Source organism: Macaca mulatta, chromosome 3 (assembly GCF_049350105.2).
Source record: "Macaca mulatta isolate MMU2019108-1 chromosome 3, T2T-MMU8v2.0, whole genome shotgun sequence".
Classification (NCBI taxonomy): domain Eukaryota; kingdom Metazoa; phylum Chordata; class Mammalia; order Primates; family Cercopithecidae; genus Macaca; species Macaca mulatta.
The window spans coordinates 174,586,576-174,609,397 of NC_133408.1; the positions used below are offsets into that span (position 1 = coordinate 174,586,576).

A 22,822-nucleotide genomic window follows, 5' to 3' on the forward strand; every position below is an offset into this window, starting at 1 on the left:
TGTTCTTGTGATAGTTTGCTAAGAATGATGGTTTCCAGCTGCATCCATGTCTCTACAAAGGACACAAACTCATCCTTTTTGATGGCTGCGTAGTATTCCATGGTATATATGTGCCACATTTTCTTAATCCAATCTGTCACTGATGGACATTTGGGTTGATTCCAAGTCTTTGCTATTGTGAATAGTGCCGCAATAAACATACGTGTGCATGTGTCTTTATAGCAGCATAATTTATAATCCTTTGGGTATATACCCAGTAATGGGATGGCTGGGTCATATGGTACATCTAGTTCTAGATCCTTGAGGAATCGCCATACTGTTTTCCATAATGGTTGAACTAGTTTACAATCCCACCAACAGTGTAAAAGTGTTCCTATTTCTCCACATCCTCTCCAGCACCTGTTGTTTCCTGACTTTTTAATGATCGCCATTCTAACTGGTGTGAGATGGTATCTCATTGTGGTTTTGATTTGCATTTCTCTGATGGCCAGTGATGATGAGCATTTTTTCATGTGTCTGTTGGCTGTATGAATGTCTTCTTTTGAGAAATGTCTGTTCATATCCTTTGCCCACTTTTTGATGGGGTTGTTTGTTTTTTTCTTGTAAATTTGTTTGAGTTCTTTGTAGGTTCTGGATATTAGCCCTTTGTCAGATGAGTAGATTGCAAAAATTTTCTCCCATTCTGTAGGTTGCCTGTTCACTCTGATGGTAGTTTCTTTTGCTGTGCAGAAGCTCTTTAGTTTAATGAGATCCCATTTGTCAATTTTGGCTTTTGCTGCCGTTGCTTTTGGTGTTTTAGACATGAAGTCTTTGCCCATGCCTATGTCCTGAATGGTACTACCTAGGTTTTCCTCTAGGATTTTTATGGTATTAGGTCTAAGATTTAAGTCTCTAATCCATCTTGAATTAATTTTCGTATAAGGAGTAAGGAAAGAATCCAGTTTCAGCTTTCTACTTATGGCTAGCCAATTTTCCCAGCACCATTTATTAAATAGGGAATCCTTTCCCCATTTCTTGTTTCTCTCAGGTTTGTCAAAGATCAGATGGCTGTAGATGTGTGGTATTATTTCTGAGGACTCTGTTCTGTTCCATTGGTCTATATCTCTGTTTTGGTACCAGTACCATGCTGTTTTGGTTACTGTAGCCTTGTAGTATAGTTTGAAGTCAGGTAGCGTGATGCTTCCAGCTTTGTTCTTTTGACTTAGGATTGTCTTGGAGATGCGGGCTCTTTTTTGGTTCCATATGAACTTTAAAGCAGTTTTTTCCAATTCTGTGAAGAAACTCATTGGTAGCTTGATGGGGATGGCATTGAATCTATAAATTACCTTGGGCAGTATGGCCATTTTCACTATATTGATTCTTCCTATCCATGAGCATGGTATGTTCTTCCATTTGTTTGTGTCCTCTTTTATTTCACTGAGCAGTGGTTTGTAGTTCTCGTTGAAGAGGTCCTTTACATCCCTTGTAAGTTGGATTCCTAGGTATTTTATTCTCTTTGAAGCAATTGTGAATGGAAGTTCATTCCTGATTTGGCTCTCTGTTTGTCTGTTACTGGTGTATAAGAATGCTTGTGATTTTTGCACATTAATTTTGTATCCTGAGACTTTGCTGAAGTTGCTTATCAGCTTAAGGAGATTTTGGGCTGAGACAATGGGGTTTTCTAAATATACAATCATGTCATCTGCAAACAGGGACAATTTGACTTCTTCTTTTCCTAACTGAATACCCTTGATTTCTTTCTCTTGCCTAATTGCCCTAGCCAGAACTTCCAACACTATGTTGAATAGGAGTGGTGAGAGAGGGCATCCCTGTCTTGTGCCAGTTTTCAAAGGGAATTTTTCCAGTTTTTGCCCATTCAGTATGATATTGGCTGTGGGTTTGTCATAAATAGCTCTTATTATTTTGAGGTACGTTCCATCAATACCGAATTTATTGAGCGTTTTTAGCATGAAGGGCTGTTGAATTTTGTCAAAAGCCTTTTCTGCATCTATTGAGATAATCATGTGGTTCTTGTCTTTGGTTCTGTTTATATGCTGGATTATGGTTATTGATTTGCGAATGTTGAACCAGCCTTGCATCCCAGGGATGAAGCCCACTTGATCATGGTGGATAAGCTTTTTGATGTGTTGCTGAATCCGGTTTGCCAGTATTTTATTGAGGATTTTTGCATCGATGTTCATCAGGGATATTGGTCTAAAATTCTCTTTTTTTGTTGTGTCTCTGCCAGGCTTTGGTATCAGGATGATGTTGGCCTCATAAAATGAGTTAGGGAGGATTCCCTCTTTTTCTATTGATTGGAATAGTTTCAGAAGGAATGGTACCAACTCCTCCTTGTACCTCTGGTAGAATTCAGCTGTGAATCCATCTGGTCCTGGACTTTTTTTGGTTGGTAGGCTATTAATTATTGCCTCAATTTCAGAGCCTGCTATTGGTCTATTCAGGGATTCAACTTCTTCCTGGTTTAGTCTTGGAAGAGTGTAAGTGTCCAGGAAATTATCCATTTCTTCTAGATTTTCCAGTTTATTTGCGTAGAGGTGTTTATAGTATTCTCTGATGGTAGTTTGTATTTCTGTGGGGTCGGTGGTGATATCCCCTTTATCATTTTTAATTGCGTCTATTTGATTCTTCTCTCTTTTCTTCTTTATTAGTCTTGCTAGTGGTCTGTCAATTTTGTTGATCTTTTCAAAAAACCAACTCCTGGATTCATTGATTTTTTGGAGAGTTTTTTGTGTCTCTATCTCCTTCAGTTCTGCTCTGATCTTAGTTATTTCTTGTCTTCTGCTAGCTTTCGAATGTGTTTGCTCTTGCTTCTCTAGTTCTTTTAATTGCGATGTTAGAGTGTCAATTTTAGATCTTTCCTGCTTTCTCTTGTGGGCATTTAGTGCTATAAATTTCCCTCTACACACTGCTTTAAATGTGTCCCAGAGATTCTGGTATGTTGTATCTTTGTTCTCATTGGTTTCAAAGAACATCTTTATTTCTGCCTTCATTTCGTTATGTACCCAGTAGTCATTCAGGAGCAGGTTGTTCAGTTTCCATGTAGCTGAGCAGTTTTGATTGAGTTTCTTAGTCCTGAGTTCTAGTTTGATTGCACTGTGGTCTGAGAGACAGTTTGTTATAATTTCTGTTCTTGTACATTTGCTGAGGAGTGCTTTACTTCCAATTACGTGGTCGATTTTGGAGTAAGTACGATGTGGTGCTGAGAAGAATGTATATTCTGTTGATTTGGGGTGGAGAGTTCTATAGATGTCTATTAGGTCTGCTTGCTGCAGAGATGAGTTCAATTCCTGGATATCCTTGTTAACTTTCTGTCTCGTTGATCTGTCTAATGTTGACAGTGGAGTGTTGAAGTCTCCCATTATTATTGTATGGGAGTCTAAGTCTCTTTGTAAGTCTCTAAGGACTTGCTTTATGAATCTGGGTGCTCCTGTATTGGGTGCATATATATTTAGGATAGTTAGCTCTTCCTGTTGAATTGATCCCTTTACCATTATGTAATGGCCTTCTTTGTCTCTTTTGATCTTTGATGGTTTAAAGTCTGTTTTATCAGAGACTAGTATTGCAACCCCCACTTTTTTTTGTTCTCCATTTGCTTGGTAAATCTTCCTCCATCCCTTTATTTTGAGCCTATGTATGTCTCTGCATGTGAGATGGGTCTCCTGAATACAGCAGACTGATGGGTCTTGACTCTTTATCCAGTTTGCCAGTCTGTGTCTTTTAATTGGAGCATTTAGTCCATTTACATTTAAGGTTAAGATTGTTATGTGTGAACTTGATCCTGCCATTATGATATTAACTGGTTATTTTGCTCGTTAGTTGATGCAGTTTATTCCTAGCCTCGATGGTCTTTACATTTTGGCGTGTTTTTGCAATGGCTGGTACCGGTTGTTCCTTTCCATGTTTAGTGCTTCCTTCAGGGTCTCTTGTAAGGCAGGCCTAGTGGTGACAAAATCTCTAAGCATTTGCTTATCTGTAAAGGATTTTATTTCTCCTTCACTTATGAAACTTAGTTTGGCTGGATATGAAATTCTGGGTTTAAAATTCTTTTCTTTAAGAATGTTGAATATTGGTCCCCACTCTCTTCTGGCTTGGAGAGTTTCTGCCGAGAGATCTGCTGTTAGTCTGATGGGCTTCCCTTTGTGGGTAACCCGACCTTTCTCTCTGGCTGCCCTTAAGATTTTTTCCTTCATTTCAACTTTGGTGAATCTGGCAATTATGTGTCTTGGAGTTGCTCTTCTCGAGGAGTATCTTTGTGGCGTTCTCTGTATTTCCTGGATTTGAATGTTGGCCTGCCCTATTAGGTTGGGGAAGTTCTCCTGGATGATATCCTGAAGAGTGTTTTCCAACTTGGTTCCATTTTCCCCCTCACTTTCAGGCACCCCAATCAGACGTAGATTTGGTCTTTTTACATAATCCCATACTTCTTGCAGGCTTTGTTCATTTCTTTTTCTTCTTTTTTCTTTTGGTTTCTCTTCTCGCTTCATTTCATTCATTTGATCCTCAATCGCAGATACTCTTTCTTCCAGTTGATCAAGTGGGTTACTGAAGCTTGTGCATTTGTCACGTATTTCTCGTGTCATGGTTTTCATCTCTTTCATTTCGTTTATGACCTTCTCTGCATTAATTACTCTAGCCATCAATTCTTCCACTTTTTTTTCAAGATTTTTAGTTTCTTTGCGCTGGGTACGTAATTCCTCCTTTAGCTCTGAGAAATTTGATGGACTGAAGCCTTCTTCTCTCATCTCGTCAAAGTCATTCTCCGTCCAGCTTTGATCCGTTGCTGGAGATGAGCTGTGCTCCTTTGCCGGGGGAGATGCGCTCTTATTTTTTGAATTTCCAGCTTTTCTGCCCTGCTTTTTCCCCATCTTTGTGGTTTTATCTGCCTCTGGTCTTTGATGATGGTGATGTACTGATGGGGTTTTGGTGTAGGTGTCCTTCCTGTTTGTTAGTTTTCCTTCTAACAGTCAGGACCCTCAGCTGTAGGTCTGCTGGAGATTGCTTGAGGTCCACTCCAGACCCTGTTTGCCTGGGTATCAGCAGCAGAGTTTGCAGAAGATAGAATATTTCTGAACAGCGAGTGTACCTGTCTGATTCTTGCTTTGGAAGCTTCCTCTCAGGGGTGTACTCCACCCTGTGAGGTGTGAGGTGTCAGACTGCCCCTAGTGGGGGATGTCTCCCAGTTAGGCTACTCAGGGGTCAGGGACCCACTTGAGCAGGGAGTCTGTCCCTTCTCAACCTCCGTGTTGGGAGATCCACTGCTCTCTTCAAAGCTGTCAGACAGAGTCGTTTGCATCTGCAGAGGTTTCGGCTACGTTTGTTATTGCCCTGTCCCCAGAGGTGGAGTCTACAGAGACAGGCAGGTTTCCTTGAGCTGCTGTGAGCTCCACCCAGTTCGAGCTTCCCAGCAGCTTTGTTTACCTACTTAAGCCTCAGCAATGGCGGGCGCCCCTCCCCCAGCCTCGCTGCTGCCTTGCCGGTAGATCACAGACTGCTGTGCTAGCAATGAAGGAGGCTCCGTGGGTGTGGGACCCTCCCGGCCAGGTGTGGGATATGATCTCCTGGTGTGCCTGTTTGCTTAAAGCGCAGTATTGGGGTGGGAGTTACCCGATTTTCCAGGTGTTGTGTGTCTCAGTTCCCCTGGCTAGGAAAAGGGATTCCCTTCCCCCTTGCGCTTCCCAGGTGAGGCAATGCCTCGCCCTGCTTCAGCTCTCGCTGGTCGGGCTGCAGCAGCTGACCAGCACCGATCGTCTGGCACTCCCCAGTGAGATGAACCCAGTACCTCAGTTGAAAATGCAGAAATCACCGGTCTTCTGTGTCGCTCGCGCTGGGAGTTGGAGACTGGAGCTGTTCCTATTCGGCCATCTTGCCCATTCTCTATGTTTCTCTATTCAAAAAGATCCTCCTGGCTCTGCCTGTAGATAGATCCGTTGATGCCTACAATTTGCAGCTCTGTGTTCCTTGAAGACATCATCCCACAGACTGCAAAGGTTACTCATGTAATTAGCCTGGAGACTTCTAGCAGTTTCCAGGCCTGAGTTCTTATCAGGGTTTGTCTTACAAGAGTTCAAATGGTCTCCTGTATGACTATTTTAAAAATATGGAGGCCAGGCGCGGTGGCTCATGCCTATAATCCCAGCACTTTGGAAGGCCGAGGTGGGTGAATCACGAGATCAGGAGTTCAAGACCAGCCTGGTCAACATGGTAAAACCCTGTCTCTACTAAAAATGCAAAAATCAGCCAGGCACGGTGGTGCATGCCTGTAATCCCAGCTACTTGGGAGGCTGAGGCAGAAGAATTGCTTGACCCCGGGAGGCAGAGGTTGCAGTGAGCAGAGATCATGCCACTGCACTCCAGCCTGGGCGACAAAGCTAGACTCCATCTCAAAAAAAAAAAAAAAAAAGGAGTCCAACAAAACTTTCAGAATGGCTGTACAGGAGGATGGCTTGCTCACTCACACAGGTACTGTTGATTCTGCACAAGTATCTATTTGACAATGCAAGGCTCATACCTTGAGTCAAATTTGTAACCAGTTGAGCACAGAGACTCTGTTCAGTATAGCAAACATAGTTTACGTGGGCCCACCCAGAAACTTTCTACAGGTACATTCCACATGCTGAGTGATGCTGGCTGACTCCGACTGTTGTGTGCAACTCTATGCTTCTTTCCTAAAGCCTGTGTGAGAAGATGCAAAGTTAAAGTCAAAATTCCAAGACTTACAGATGGTTAGAACTGCAAATACTTTAGGGACTTTCTTGTTGAACCATCTGATTTTAGAACTGGGATGACTGCCTGTTGACTTTAGTATATTTCATTTATAAATATATAGGCACATACATTTATAACATATATAATCAACCATATTAATCATATTAATAGCAAATGAATGAAAACTTCATGTACATTTAAACTTGAAGTGAACTGGTCATTTGGGATATAAGCATGTGAAGTTAGCTCTCCTTTCTTTTAAATATCTGCAGCTCCCATTGGGGTGGGTGTATGTGTGTGTGTGTGTGTTTCCAAGAACATAGCAGTGGAGAAGTTACTAATTGCCACCCATTAGACAGATGGGAATGGTTAAAACGTGGAACAGTTGCCAGCTCCCTGTGGAATTCTGGCTGGCTGTTTCTTTACTCCAAAGTCTGTTTTACTTTGTGAAACAGTTTTATTTTTTAAGTAACATTTACTTTTTATTCCCCAAAGGGATTCTGGGAAGGAGACTCCCCTTATTGCTCTTCTCATAGTAACATGTGAGACAACTGCATGTACACAGGGCTTGACAGTCTCTTCCTGGGAACATACACTGCAAATAGCCCAGAGGATCTAGGCAGCCACCTGTCACTCAGTTCAGCACCTACATCTGTACCCTTCCTTCCCAGCCCTAGGCCCCTTTATACACTGATGGAAATGATAGTACATGGCAATTCTCCAAATCAAGGTTGTTTAAAAATTCCTACAGTCCACTGATTAGGCATTTATTCCCCTGTGGCTATTTCTAAAGGTAAAAATAACACCTTGGAGAGTTTGTGGATCTTTCTAGTTGGTGTGCTGTGACCCCATATAGACTTCAGTCCCAAAATGCATGACCATCACATTTGTAAGTAACGACTCAGAACAAGTTAAACCTAAGAGCAATGCCCTCTAGCAAACTAGAGTCTAGAATATACTAGTAAGAGACCAATCATTCCACAAATACTTATTGAGGCTCTCTTCTGGGCACTGCAGAGTTCATAAGAAAAAAGCAGATCTACCTTTGTCTTCAAAAGTCTCAAAGTGCAAGGTAGAGACTGAAAAGTCACAGGGTGATTGCAATAGAGGAGACTGAGCACAATTACATTGGAAGTTCACTGTGTCGAGGCTAGGAGGGCTCTTAACTCAGACTTGGGCAGTCATAAAGGTTACCTAGAAGAAGGCCAGAGGGGAGCTAGCTGGACACAGATATGGAGGAACAGTGCTCAAGGCAGAGAGAACAGCATGTGTGAAAACCTGAGGACAGGCCGGGCGCGGTGGCTCAAGCCTGTAATCCCAGCACTTTGGGAGGCCGAGACGGGCGGATCACGAGGTCAGGAGATCGAGACCATCCTGGCTAATACGGTGAAACCCCGTCTCTACTAAAAATACAAAAAACTAGCTGGGCGAGGTGGCGGGCTCCTGTGGTCCCAGCTACTCGGGAGGCTGAGGCAGGAGAATGGCGGGAACCCGGGAGGTGGAGCTTGCAGTGAGCTGAGGTCCGGCCACTGCACTCCAGCCCGGCGACAGAGCAAGACTCCGTCTCAAAAAAAAAAAAAAAAAAGAAAACCTGAGGACAAGAGGCAGCAAGACACATTCAGGACAATGAAAACCAGTTTAATCTGGCTAGAGTGGAGAGTGAGTGTGTGCATGTGAGTGCGGGGGTAAAGGCAGATTTGGGAGAGATGTCCAAGATGCCCCTGGACAGAGGACTGGGAGCTAAATTATTAAGGGCTGGCCTTTTAAGTTCTTTGTAGATGACTAACCTTTATCCATGAACCATTCATCCATTAATTTATCTACCATGTGCCAGGAACTAGTGCTGGGGATAAAGCAACAAATAAAACAGACAAAGAATGAGCCCTCAAGGAGCTTCCATTCTCACGAAGGGCGGAAGGAAGTCAATGAACAAATAATCAAATTGAATATATAGTAAGTCAAGCGGCAATAAATGCCAAGAAGAGAAATAACTCAGGGCGGGCGATAAGGAATGTGGCACGATGGTTCTCATTTCACATAGGGCAATGAGGTCTCACTGATGTGGTGGCATTCAGCAGAGATCTAAGGAAATGCAGGAAGAAGTTATGAAGATTTGTGCAGGGGAAAGTCTGGGCAGAGGAAAGAGCACGGAGAGCTGGACCACCAGGTGCTCAGTGTGTTGTGGGAACACCCAGAGGCTACTCTGGCTGGAGCAAAGGGAGAGAGCACAGAAGCAGTAGGAGATGAAGTCTGAGCAATAGAAGGGCAAGATTGCAGAGGGACTTGTAGGGTTCTATCCTGAGTGTGGTAGGAAATCAAACGTGAGTTTTCAGTAGGGAGGTAGCATAACCCTGCTTGCATAGTTCTAGCTGCAGAAGAATGGATTGAGGGTGGGGTTTGGGGTTGGAGTGGCAGAGTAGGCGGGGGAGACCTGCTTATTGCATAAAATCAGATAAGTAATGATGATGACCTAAGCAAGGTAATAGTATTGGAATATGTGACAAATTAGAGGCAGAAGAGAGAGAGAAAATTGAAGGATGCTAAAAGGATCCTGTTCCTTGATTCCAAAATATTTTTTATCACAACTTGCACACTGAGTGAAGTTTTTCCTATTATAGTATCTCTCTCGAGTTTCAAGAATTGAAAGATTCTATTTGGGCACATTGTGTTTTTGTTTTTGGTCGGAAAAAACATAGAATTTAGAGAGAAAAATAAGAGGATGATATATAAAACAAAACATTTACATAAATTAAAGATGTATGCACATGAAACAATACTTAAAACTTTGGAAGAAGATATGCAATATAGAAAGTGCACAGGAAATAGAATAGGATGGTTGCCTACAGTGGGGAGAAGTAAGATAAGAGGATGTTATAAAAATAATCAAACAAAACCAAACAAAAGAACAAAGTTCCAGAATGCACATTTTTTTCTTCTTTCTTCCTTTTTTAACTTTTGTTTTAGATTTAGAGATATATGTGCAGAATTATTATGTAGGTAAACTGCACATAGGTAGCAAGTATAGTACCCTGTCTTTTCAGACTGATCAAAACAGTAAACCTTGTTGAGCACTAGCAACTCAGTACTGCTTAGTTAGTTGTTCTAGTTTAGAGGAGGTCTCTGAGAGAACAGGTCTCAGGATAGTCAGGCTTTAACAGCAAATGGTGAAAAGGAGAAAGCTAGGCAAATGATGCCCAGAAAGGTGGGTACCATGTGACCAGTCAGAGATAGGTCTTTGGGACATAAGAAGTGAGAAAAACAGAATTCTGAAAACAATTTTACCTCCTCCACAGTTCCACCTAAAATTAACTCTGCGTGAAGTTTTATTTTTACTTCTCCCTACCCCCAACCCCCTGCTCCAACCCAGTTTTCCAAATGATATCCTGTTCCGACATTTAAGAAAAAATTTTAGTGTTTTCCTCTCTGCACTCAGTGGAATTTCACCAATTTCTTTGGAATGACAAGTATCAGAAAAAGTTCTGTGGCTGCTGCGGAAACCACTGCTCCATAATCTTCTGAGGTTCAAGTTCTCGTAGAAAGAAAATTTGCAGTCGATTAATTTAAAGTTAAAAAAAATAAAACTGGCAGTCAGGAGGTTACTTGGGTTTTATCTCAGTTTTGTGCTGATAACATAGCTAAATACTTCTTAGTTTACAAAGCATGTTCACATTTCTTAATCTGTTTGATCTTCATATCAACTCTTGTGAGGCAGCTACTTTACAAATGAGAAAACTAAAACTCAGAGAGATTAAATGACTTACCCAAGTTGCTTAACTTGTAATCTGCACTCCTCCTGTGTTAGAACTCTTCCTGTGTCCTGAGGTCAGGTTCTAAACCTGTCTTTGCTTCCTGTAAGTGGGAACATTGTAACATTTGCCAATGAACTTCATGAGGATATAGAAAAGAAAAGTGGTGATAGTATGGGTGGCACAACCCGTTGGATGAAAAGCGCCAATAGAGGTTTACCATTGTTTGTATTATTATTATTACTTTTTAAATATTTGTGATCGGGTCTTTGCAGCTTATAAACCATCTTAAAAGGGTAGTATTTAGCAGGAACAGACCTGGGAACCCCCAAATTGGCTCCCTACCATCAGGCAACCTTGTCTGTGAATTTCCCAAGGGAAGAAATACGTGCAGAGGCCAGTACTGGACGAAGGAGCACCATTGGCTGGAGCCTTGGCCTCCAAATGCAGGGTATCTTCCAACCGATCTTAGTTGGACTACAATTGAATCTTCAGTTGAATCTTGGATCTTATCACTCCATTGAGGAAGAAGGCTGGTCCAAAGCCCACCAGCCAGCAAAATGAAGAGGAAGCAGAAAATAGAAATGGCCAGGCATTCTCCTAAGTGAGTGTAGTCCCAGCTCTCCTTGCCACTCCAGCCTGGTAAAGGGAGCATCTGGCCCTAAATAGATATATTCTGTGGCTCTAGGCTCTAGTGCCTAGATAATGTAGAATGGTCTCTTTGAACTTGGGCAGTCTTGAGCATGGGTTTTCTTCATGGGAGGGGAGGAGTGTTAGAGTTCTGGATTGGGAGAGTTGCTAAAAGCCCTCCTAGCTCAGGGTTCTGTATTAGCCCATTCTCACATTACTATAAAGAAATCCCTGAGACTGTGTCATTTATAAAGAAAAGAGGTTTAATTGGCTCATGGTTCCACAGGCTGTACAGGAAGCATGATGCTGACATCTGCTTGGCTTCTGGGGAGGTTTCAGGAAATTTACAATCCTGGTGGAAGGCAAAGGGGAAGCAGCCGCATCTTACATGGCTGGAGGAGGAGGGAGCCAGAGCAGGGAGATGCCATACACTTTTAAACAAACAGATCTCATGAGCACTCACTCACTATCACGAGAAGAGCACCAAGGCGGAAATCCACACCCATGATCCAATCACCTCCCACCAGGCCCCATCTCCAACATTGGGGATTACAACTGGACATGAGATTTGGGCCAGGACACAGATCCAAATCATATAGGGTTCTGAAAGTAAGGAGAATCCCCGAATTTGGAAATGAGATCAGGAAGTTAAAATTCTCTAAAATTCATTCATCCCATAACATTTTGTGTGATATTATGCCAGAGGCTGGGATACAGAAATAAGTACTTGCTCAGTTGTATCTAGACCTAGATCTAGGACCATATCTCTAACTATCTATACCTCTATCTATCTATCTATCTATCTATCTATCTATCTATCTATCTATCTATCTACTATCTATCATCTATCTATCCATCTGTCTATCTATCATCTATCTGTCTATTTATCTATCTAATCAGTCTCTCAGTCGATCTATCTAGAGTCCCATATTGTAAATAGTCTACTTAAATAAAAACTTCCCAGATTTTAACTATTCAACAAAGTGATTTCGAGATTTAGAGATAGTCTTTCTAAGGAGATAGATTCCTATAAAACACCAGGAAATATTCCACTAAACATAATACATAAACAGGAGATCCATAATTTGAAAGAAGGCAGTGAAAATGCCTGGCAAAGAGAAGGCAAGTGTTTTAGAGCATGAGCAAGAACATATGAGTATTCCTCTGGTATTATTTTAGGGAGAAGAAGTTCTTCGAGCAATGGGGTTTAGTTTTTCAGACAGAGATGTCCCTAAAGAGGGGCAGTTTATCAGCCACCACAGATTGCTGGAGCCATCTATCCAGATTGCCAGTCTCTTGGGCTCTCGGTCAGAACTTTCCTTAACACTTCTTTCTCTGTGTCCTGAGAGGGGCTGTCCACTGGACAGAAGACTCATTATAAATGGCCACCTGATTTTTCCCTCTCAGAATATATTTCCCACTGGCTGGGCATGGTGGCTCACGCCTGTAATCCCAGCACTTTAGGAGGCCAAGGTGTGTAGATCATGAGGTCAGGAGTTCGAGACCAGCCTGGTCAACATGGTGAAACCCTGTCTCTACTAAAAATACAAAAATTAGCTGGGTATGGTGGCAGGCGCCTGTAATCCCAGCTACTCAGGAGGCTGAGGCACCAGAATTGTTGGAACCTGTGGGGCAGAGGTTGCAGTTAGCTGAGATCGTGCCACTGCACTCCAGCTTGAGTGACAGGGCGAGACTCCATCTCAAAAATATATATATATATATATATTTCCCACTTTAACTTAGCTAATTGGCACTCTAGTTTCTAAATCGACCCTTAGCCACACTTAGGTGTTTGTTATTATTATGGCTATTACTTCTCTACCTTCCAGAAGATACATGTAACAAAGTGTCCCCAAAGTCCATACAAGGGTAGTTCTGTGTGTGGTATGCCTGGCATTCCTGGGCATGTGGGAGGACTGTATCATTAGCTCCCCTTTCCAGACACCTGCACCTCTTAATTAGGGTAGCAACAAACAACCAGACTCCAGGGCTCCTGGCCTGGACCCAAATCCACACTCACCATTCCCCAGGCACCAACTTGCATTCTCAGATTCGGTTCTAGGTTTGTGTACAAGTTGAGTATAAATAATTTTATCAAGGTATCTTCATATTTTGTTTGCATTTTTAAATTCTGGCTCAGAAAGGGAGTAGAGAAAGGAGAAAAAAAGAGAAATATAGGTAGGGATGATATATGGCTGATGATTTTATGATATAGACTAGGTTTTTAAAAATTCTGTTTGCCTCGTTCACCACAATGGCACTAGGACTTAGTAGAGTAACACATAACAGTCACTCAAGAAATATTTGTCAATTATTCATTGATTAATTAGTTATTCATTAGCTATCATTCAACTATTAATTAATTAGTTGTTAATCTAGTTAGGGAAACAGGATGGATATACATAAATACAATCAAATCAAATCAAGTCAGTAAATGATAAAGAGAAAATGAGAGTCTGACCTCACTTCTTGGATTACAAGTTGTCCGAGAAAGGGTGTGAGCTGGGTGCTGGGATTTTGGAGGCTGCTTTCATGTGGGTCTGGAGCCAGAGTGGGCAAATGTGAAGCAGGAGAAGCACCAAGACTGAAGTCACTGAGGCAGGAGGTGCACTACACGATGTGGAGCTGGTGCCAAGGAGATCAGAGTGGGAGAGAGAAGTTTGTGCAGGGAATTGTAGGAAAGGCAAGCAGAGGGACGATTATCGATTCCCCTAAAATGCTCAGCCAAGCCTCAACTTTATTGTACTGGTAGTAAGATGATATTGAAGGTGTCTGAGCAAGTGCATTAATTCTCAATGAAAACAAAGTTCAGGCAGGGCACGATGGCTCACGCCTCTGATCCCAGCACTTTGGGTGGCCAACGTGGGCAGATCACGAGGTCTGGAGTTTGAGAGCAGCCTGGCCAACATGGTGAAACCCCGTCTCTACTAAAAATACAAAAATTAGCTGGGTGTGGTGGCGCATGCCTGCAATCCCAGTTATTTTAGGCAGGATAATTGGTTAAACCCGGGGACAGAGGTTGCAGTGAGCTGAGATTATGCCACTATACTCCAGCCTGGACGACAGAGCAAGACTCCGTCTCGGAAAAGAAAGAAAAGTTCAGGGTAGAAATATGCATTTTATTTGTTATCACAAGAGCTAATTGTTAACAACATGAGAACAAATGAGATTGTTTTAAAAACCCTAGTAAGGTAGGAATGACCTCTTCCTTCTTGGTTGCCTGACATAACCCCCACTGCACAGAATTTTTGTGGGAAACCTGCCCCGCTCTACTGCACTTACGCGATTCCATGTACATCTGCCAGCAAAAGGCAAGCCCCTTTTACGAGAAGGGCAGGTATAGTGTCTTATGCAGTATCAATGTATTCCCAGGTGATATCGTTTGAATATTTGTCCCCACTCAAATCTCATGTTGAATTGTAATCTGCAGTATTGGAGGTAGGGCCTGGTAGGAGGTGATTGGATCATGGGGATGGATTTCTCATGAATGGTTTAGCACCATCTTGTTGGTGCTGTCTTCAAAGGTGATTGGATCGTGGGGATGGATTTCTCATGAATGAGTTAGCATCATCTTCTTGGTGCTGCCCTGAAAGGTGATTGGATCATGGGGATGGATTTCTCATGAATGATTTAGCACCATCTTCTTGGTGCTGTCCTCAGGATAGTGAGTGAGTTCTCACAATATCTGGCTGTTTAAAAGTGTATGGAACCTCTCTCTCTCTCTCTCTCTCTCTCTCTCTCTCTCTCTCTCTAGCTAGTTCCTATTTTCGCCATGTGAAGCACCTACTCCTGCTTTGCCTTCCACCATGATTGAAAGCTTCCTGAAGCTTCACCAGAAGCTGGGCAGGTGCCAGTACCATGCTTCCTACAAAGCCTGCAGAACCATGAGCCCCTTAAACCTCTTTTCTTTTCTTTCTTTTTTTCATCTTTTCTTTTTTTTTTTTTTTTTGAGAGGGAGTCTCACTCCGTCACTAGAGTGCAGTAGCACTATCTTGGCTCACTGCAACCTCCGCCTCCTGGGTTCAACCGATTCTCCGCCTCAGCCTCCCATGTAGCTGGGACTACAGGCCACCACACCCAGCTAATTCTTGTACTTTTAGTAGAGATGTAGTTTTACCATGTTGGCCAGGCTAGTCTCAAACTCCTGACCTCAGGTGATCCACCCACCTCAGCCTCCCAAAGTGCTGGGAGTCATGAACCACCGCACCCAGCCTCCTCCTTTTCTTTATAAATTGCCCAGTCTCAGGTATTTTTAGCAATGTTAGAATGGCCTAATACATCAGGACTGAGAAAAGTTTTGGTGCAGAGAAGCGACTTCATAAATGCTTATTGGGTGTGAGTAAATGAGCAGTTAGTTCGCAAAGCAACTTCATATGCATTTTATTTCATTTAATTCTTACTTCTGCCCTCTGAAGTAGGTATTTGTTTCCAGGAGAGAGATCAGGCCTGAACCTGGGAGGATGCCCATATTTAGGGAAAAGAAAACACAAGTAGAAAACACCAAGAGGCCAGAGAGATAGGATGATAGGCTAGACACTGGTGTCAGGAGCCACCAAAGACAAAGAGAGAAGCAAGAGGAGTTAGGGAGCGTGGCAGGCAGACAGGGAGGGAGGAAGGGAAGCTGGAGACAAAATGGCTGTGGATCAAGAGGTGAGGTCATGGATGAAGAACGGGGAGGAGCTGCTTCATAAACTAATCATTTGGAGAAATTTGACACTAAGAGGAAAGAGAAGAGTGGAGCTAAAAGAAACAAGAGTCAGTCAAAGGTATTTTCACCCCAACTCTTGGACATGTTTATAGACAGACAGGAGGGAGCAACAGAGAGACGAAAGAGCACGAAGCAGCGTGAGGTGAGATGAAGCTAAATGGCCCAGTGAGGGTTCAGAAAGGGGCGAGACCGTGAAGCTGCAAAGGTATTTCAGTTCTCCTTCGTGCACTCTCTCTCTCTCTCTGTCCCTGTGTGTGTGTGTGCATGCACGTGTGTGACATAGATCCATCAAACCTCCAGCAGAGCTTGATCAGTGGTTAGACGCATCTATATCACACAGTCAGTTTGCTTAATCCAAACAGCCATTTCTCCCCAGTTATCACCAGAGTCAGCAATCTCTTTAAAAATATTTTTCCGATCTTAAAAATAGTCTATCCCCCAAGAGAAAACTCTAGCTTCTTGCCTCTCAGATGACAGTCAGTTAGGCCAAAGCTACAGAACCTCACCCAAAATAGATCAAATATTTTAAATGTTTTCTTATTTGCACCCCTTACAAGTATGCCTGCAATGCAAAGCCAATTGTAAGACTGGCTTTTTATTTTTTTTTTCTGAAATGAGTGAAGGGCATGTTTTCTGGTTAGGAGGGGAGGCCAGGCCTCACCAAATAGTCTTGGTTGGATTTCAGACAGGCTTCCTTGAGCATGAACAGGAAGAGGAAACGTGCACGGCTTGGTAAGCACATGCAGACGTGCAGAGCCAAATGGTCTCTCTCAGGACTTGCCATCCTGGAGTCCATCTCCTGTGCCTGTCAGAGCTTCCCCATTAGAACAGCAGTTCTCTAGAGGCACACACCGTGTCTCTGATTATATCAAAGTGACAGTGACAAGATTATAACAGGGACAGAACCTAACACTAAGCCTTGCAGGTAACAGATGCTCAGATGTTGAGTGAATAAATGAATGAATGAACAAATAACAGCTGAGAAAAATCTAGCCACAGTTTTGCATGACTCAGATACTGGGAGACTGGAGAAATTTCTGGAAACTGGAATCTTTCTCTAAGGTTAGAGCAAATCCAACAGCAATGAATATGGGTGGACTGGGAAGGGTGGAACATGGAGACATCCAGTCATCCTCTATAACTCAAGAAATAAGGAGACAGAGGCTTCCTATAGGGAGGCTGAGGGGATGGCCAGTCCTGTTCCATGGAAGTGAGAAGCAGTACCATTTATCTCAGGAGCTCCTTCATCCACACTGGGTCTTCTCTGATCATGCCCTCTTTCATTTTGTCAGGTCATCAGCCTTATCCCGGACCATCAGTGCCTTTCTTCTTCCACCCGCTGCTCCAGGAGACTGGCCCTATCAAAGTGGGTCAGTGCAGGCTCTCATTTCATCTGCACCCTACTCATAAAGCAGGTGGCACTTAGCGCTGAGCAGGTGCTAAGCAGGCTGTGGCTTAAGTTATTACTCCTTAAAGAGTGACTATTGATGTTATGGTGTCAAAGCCTTTGTACAAATGTGTGACTAAGCTGAGGACCTCACAGTCAGGGCAGGTTCATTCTCCTGCTAGTTGGGCTGGCCCCAAGTGAGCTGCTGTGTTGGCCTGAGGACAAAGAAGCACAGTGGCTTTTCCTGATGTCACAGGAACATCCGAGAAGTAATCTAGAGGACCAGATTACCAGTGCTCTTCGGGGAGAATGTCTCATTTATATTGCAATTTTGTTAAAAAAACAAAACAACAAAAAGCTTAAGAATAATATAACAAACACCTGTGTACATGCTCTGCAGTGTTAACAGATGTATTTTTTTTCATAATTGCTTAAGATCCTCTTTTATACATTGCTGATACATTTTAAATTTCTTAATTTCAAGACCAGTACCATTCCCCTCTCTCCCTCCTTATGGCCAACAACTATCTTAAATTTGATGTTTATCTTAAATTTATCTTAAACTATCTAGTCCATTCTCATATGCATTCTTAAATGATACATACAAATGGAATAATTTCAATTGCAACCTGCTTCTTTTTTCCCACCCAATATGCTTTTGAGTTTCAGGTACATTTAGGTCATTCGTTTTAGCTATTAGGTATAATACCCCATCCAATACCATATATAATATGGCATTAGCTATTATATATTTTTATAATTATACATATATTTATATAATTAGGTATTTAGCTATTATGTTATAGATCATGGTTTCTGTAGCCTCTCCCCTGACAGCTGCTGTTGGAGCATTTTTAATGATGTTTTTAGTGCTGCAGACAATGCTTGAATGAGCTTCCTTTGACATATCTCTTGGCTTAAGAGTGTGAGGGCATCCCAAGAGGATATACCTAGAAATGGGATTACAGAATATAGATGTGCATACTGAAAGTCACTAGATATTGTCAAAACACTCAACAAAGTGAATGCACCAATCTACTTTCTTATCCAAAATGTATAATAATTTGTTTCTGTACCTCATCAACAACATTTAGTTTTGCATGATTAAACTTTTTTTCTTTACCAATCTGGTTATCAGTGTTTTAACTTGCATTTTTTGATTACTAATGAAGTTGAACATCATTTCAAGGCTTTTGACCTTTGCAGTGTTCTCCTACGTGGACTGTTTATCCTATGCCTATTTTTTATTGAGTTTTCTCTTACTCCCTCTCTCTCTCTGTGTGTGTGTGTGTGTGTGTGTGTGTGTGTGTGTGTGTGTGTGTGTATCAGTTGATTTGTAGGCATTCCCTGATAGTCTACATTTTTTTTTTTAAGATGGAGTCTTGCTCTGCTGCCCAGACTGGAGTGTAGAGTGCAGTGGTGTGATCTTGGCTCACTGCAACCTCCGCCTCCCGGGTTCAAGCAATTCTCCTGCCTCAACCTCCTGAGTAGCTGGGATTATAGGCATGCACCAACATGCCTGCTAATGTTTGTGTTTTTAGTAGAGATAGCGTTTCACCATGTTGGCCAGGCTGGTCTCGAACTCCTGACCTCAGGTGATCTGCCTGCCTCAGCCTCCCAAAGTACTGGGATTGCAGGTGAGAGCCACCATACCCGGCCGATAGTCTAGATTCTAATTCTTTGTTTTAAACATTGAAAATTTTCTCGGCCGGGCGCGGTGGCTCAAGCCTGTAATCCCAGCACTTTGGGAGGCCGAGACAGGCGGATCACGAGGTCAGGAGATCAAGACCATCCTGGCTAACACAGTGAAACCCTGTCTCTACTAAAAAATACAAAAACTTAGCCGGGCAAGGTGGCGGGCGCCTGTAGTCCCAGCTACTCGGGAGGCTGAGGCAGGAGAATGGCGTGAACCCGGGAGGCGGAGCTTGCAGTGAGCTGAGATCCGGCCACTGCACTCCAGCCTGGGTGACAGAGCGAGACTCCGTCTCAAAAAAAAAAAAAAAAAAAAAAAAAAGAAAATTTTCTCTTGGCTTGTCTTTTCCCTTTGTATATGGTGGCTTTTTTTGAACAGAAATTTTTACATCTTGATGTAACCAAGTTTTTTTCTTTAGTTTAATTCTTACTTAATATTTATAAATATTAGTTAACTTTTTCTTTGTAAAAAGAAAAAATGCTCTCAAACCTCAGTGGCTTACAATAGCAAACATTTGTTTCTTGCTCCCGTCACATGAGGCCTGGAAAATAGCAGCTCTGCTGGTGTTGGCTGGACTCACCGGCCCAGCCCAGCTCCATGTGTCTTCTTATTCTAGAAACCAAACTGCAGAGCAGCCACTGTCTGGGGAGGATTCGTTTCCTGTGCTGCTGTTACAAATTACCACAAACCGGGTGACTTAGAACAATACACATTTCTTTTCTCACAGTTCTGGAGGCCAGGAGTACAAAATCAAGGTGTCAACAGGGTCGTTGGCTTTTTCTGGGGCCCTGAGGGGAGACTAGACCCCACGCCTCCCTCCTAGCATCTGGGGGTCACTGGCAAGCCTCAGCACTCCTTGGCTTGTAGGTGTGTCGCTTCCATCCCTGCCTCTGCAGTCATCCACTCTGCTCCTCCGTGTCTTGTGTATCTCAAATCTCCCTGTCTTTTTCTTATAAGGTCGCTTGTGGTTGGATTTCAGGCCCACCTGGACAATCCAGTATGATTTCGTGTTGAGATCCTTCATTATATATCAAAGATCCTATTTGCAAATAAGGTCCTATATGTTTGGATGCACATATTGTTGGGGGGGCACTGCTCAACCCACTGCATGGGGTATGCTGTTATCATGGCAAAGGGCAGGTGCTCAAGGCAAAAGTAAACATGTGACACCTCTTTAAGCCTCCGGCATGGACAGGCACGCCATCACCTCTGGCCACATTGCACTGCTCAAGGTAAACCATATGGTCAAGTCCACCTACTTAGAGTGCTGCAAGGAATTCCATTAAAAGAGGAAGTGAATTGGGTAACAATAACCCAATCTATCACAAGTTACATTGTTTGAAAAGTTAAATAATACTATATGACTTTTAACAAAAGCAGGAGTCCTCCACACCACTCCTTCCTTCAACTGCTTCTTCCCCTAAGCAATGGCTCTCAGCTCCTTCTCAGCCTCCTTTATCTGGGCTGTAAATGTTGGGGTGTTAGCTCCCACATCTCTGCTCTTTTCTGTCTGCACTCCCTCAGGTAACTCACTCCTGGTTTTAAATCCTATCTAAAAACTGAGGATTCGCAAATGTGCATCCCAAGACTCGATCCCTTTTCTGAACACCGGATTTGCATATGATGCTCCCTCCCCTCACTCACACTGGATGCCTGGTGGTCATCGTAACATGCCTGAAATGTGTCTAATATGATTTCCACCCCTCCCTGCAAATGTCCATCTCCCTCAGAGGTGCCCATTCTATTCACTAGCACTCCCATTCACTCCGTTATTCAGACCATAACCAGAGACACTCTTGATTCCTCTCTTTTTCTCACAGCCCTCATCTAAGCCATCAGTGAATCTCCAAGTCTTAGAATTCAAAGGCTCTCTCAGCTCCCAACAGCACCTCTCGCCTTGGAGGGGGCAATCACCTCCTGTTTCCGCCTCTGACAATCTTGCCCCTGTTCTAGATAAGGTAGCAACAGTGATTTTTTTTTTTCTTTCCTGGCTCAAAATCTTCCAGTGAGCTTCCATCTTAGAACAAGCCCCATAGTCCTTACCATAGCTAGAAGCCTCTGGATGATGGATCTGGCCATTGGCTCTCCCTCCTCCCCAAGTCCCCTGGGCTCATTGCTATTTCTTTAATATGCATTTGCTGTCCTGCCTCCTGGAAGACTTTTCCTTCATGTAGTCTCACGGCTTGTTCTTTCACTTTATTCACGTCTCTGTTGAAAACCTTCTTCAGAAAATACTTCCCTGTTTCTCTCTATTCCTTTCCTCCTTCTTATTTTTTTATAGCACTTACCACTGCCTGACATTATATATTCATGTATTAGCTAATGTGTTTATCTGCCTCCCTCCATCAAAATGTGTCTTGTTCACAACATCTAGAACAGGCCCTGGCATGTGGTAGAAACTCAGTAAATATTTGTTCAGTGAGTGAATCAAAGAATAAATGAACAATTTTTTTTTTTTTTTTTTCTGAGATAGGGTCTCACTCAGTCACTCAGGCTGGAGTGCAGTGGTGCAAACATGACTCACTGTAGCTTTGACCTCCCAGGCTCAGGTGATCCTCCCACCTCACCTACCAAGTAGCTGGGAATACAGGCGTGCACCACCACGCCTGGCTAATTTTTTATATTTTTTGTAGAGATGGGGTTTCAGCATGTTTTCCAGGCTGGCCTCAAACTCCTGCCTCAGCCTCCCAAAATACTGGGATTATAGGAGCAAGCCACCGTGCCCAGACTTACTGTTCTTTTAGGCATTTATTTCCATGAGCCTAAACGACATACTAATTCTGCTATTTATTACATCTTCAGTAGTAGACACTATCTATGATTTCTTGCTGAACAAAATGAAGGTTTGGCTCTCTTCCCCACCATCATCCTACTAACATGGTCTTGCCTGCTATCCTCTGAATCTAATGACATCATCTTTATTTTGGTAAATATCAATGTGCAATATTTACTTTCTTATAACTGTGGTAAATTTTTCTTACAGTTGAACTATATGGTATCCAATGATTACTTTTCCTTTCTTATACAAATGGTTTGTTTTTAAAATTATAATGACCTCAATCTTCCATTTACTTATTTTCTATGTACTTATTGCAAGTGCTTTTGCCAAGAATATATTGAATAATCTATCTACCTCACTTTTCCTTAAAACATTCTTCCTGGCATCCACTGCTTCAATATCTAATGGTTGCTTTCTTAACGAGCCATACAGCTATTGTCCTGGGATTTTCTTTTACCATCATGGGACCCTTTCACCTCTATCCTGGGTTTGCATTCTCTATTTCCTGATTTTTGTCCTCCTCCTTGGCTTCTAATTTTCACTCCAAAGTATTATTCCCCCTTTGGGTGAAGCATATAACCTTGGAACGTGATAATTTCAGAATGAAATATGTTTTTATTAATTGTATTTGCCCATTGGGCCCTTTGGATCTGGAAACTTGTGTCTTTAGTTTTCAGAAGTCTTATTTTATTATCTCATTTGAGAATTTTCTTCTTACTATTTTTTTGTGTCCTCTTTTTTATGTACACTCAGGTGTAATTATGTACTGTTTTTATCTTTTATCTTTTCTATTCCAGCTTGCCTTTTTCTTCATTTTTCTGTAAGATTTTTCTGAACTTTTTTTTTTAAGACAAGATTTACCTCTGTTGCCCAAGCTGGGGTGCATGGCACAATCATGGCTCACTGCGGCCTCCACCTCCTGGGCTTAAGCTATCCTCCTACCTCAGCCTCCCTAGGGCTGGAACTACAGGCATGTGCCACTATGCTTAGCTAATTTTTGTATTTTTCATAGAGACAGGGTTTCGCCCTGTTGCCCAGGCTGGTCTTGAACTCCTAGGCTCCTTCTTCTCAGCCTCTCAAAGGGCTGGGATTACAGGCATGAACCACCATGCCCAGTTGATTTTTCTAAACCTTATCTTGCATTTCTTGAGTGGAATTTTTGTAAATTTCTGCC

General features: G+C 42.6%; 1 protein-coding gene across 16 annotated transcripts in view; it reads left to right on the forward strand.

The window, feature by feature from the left end:
* Positions 1–22,822, forward strand: part of CALD1 (caldesmon 1) — a 271,434-nt gene that overhangs the window by 46,392 nt on the left and 202,220 nt on the right. Inside the window, exon 1 of one of the 16 annotated variants that reach the window (XM_077997407.1) lies at positions 15,800–15,994. The exons of the other annotated variants lie outside the window; for them this stretch is intronic. The gene's annotated coding sequence lies outside the window, so the exon portion shown is untranslated. Of the gene's footprint in view, positions 1–15,799; positions 15,995–22,822 lie in introns of those variants that run through there. 16 annotated transcript variants of the gene reach the window in all.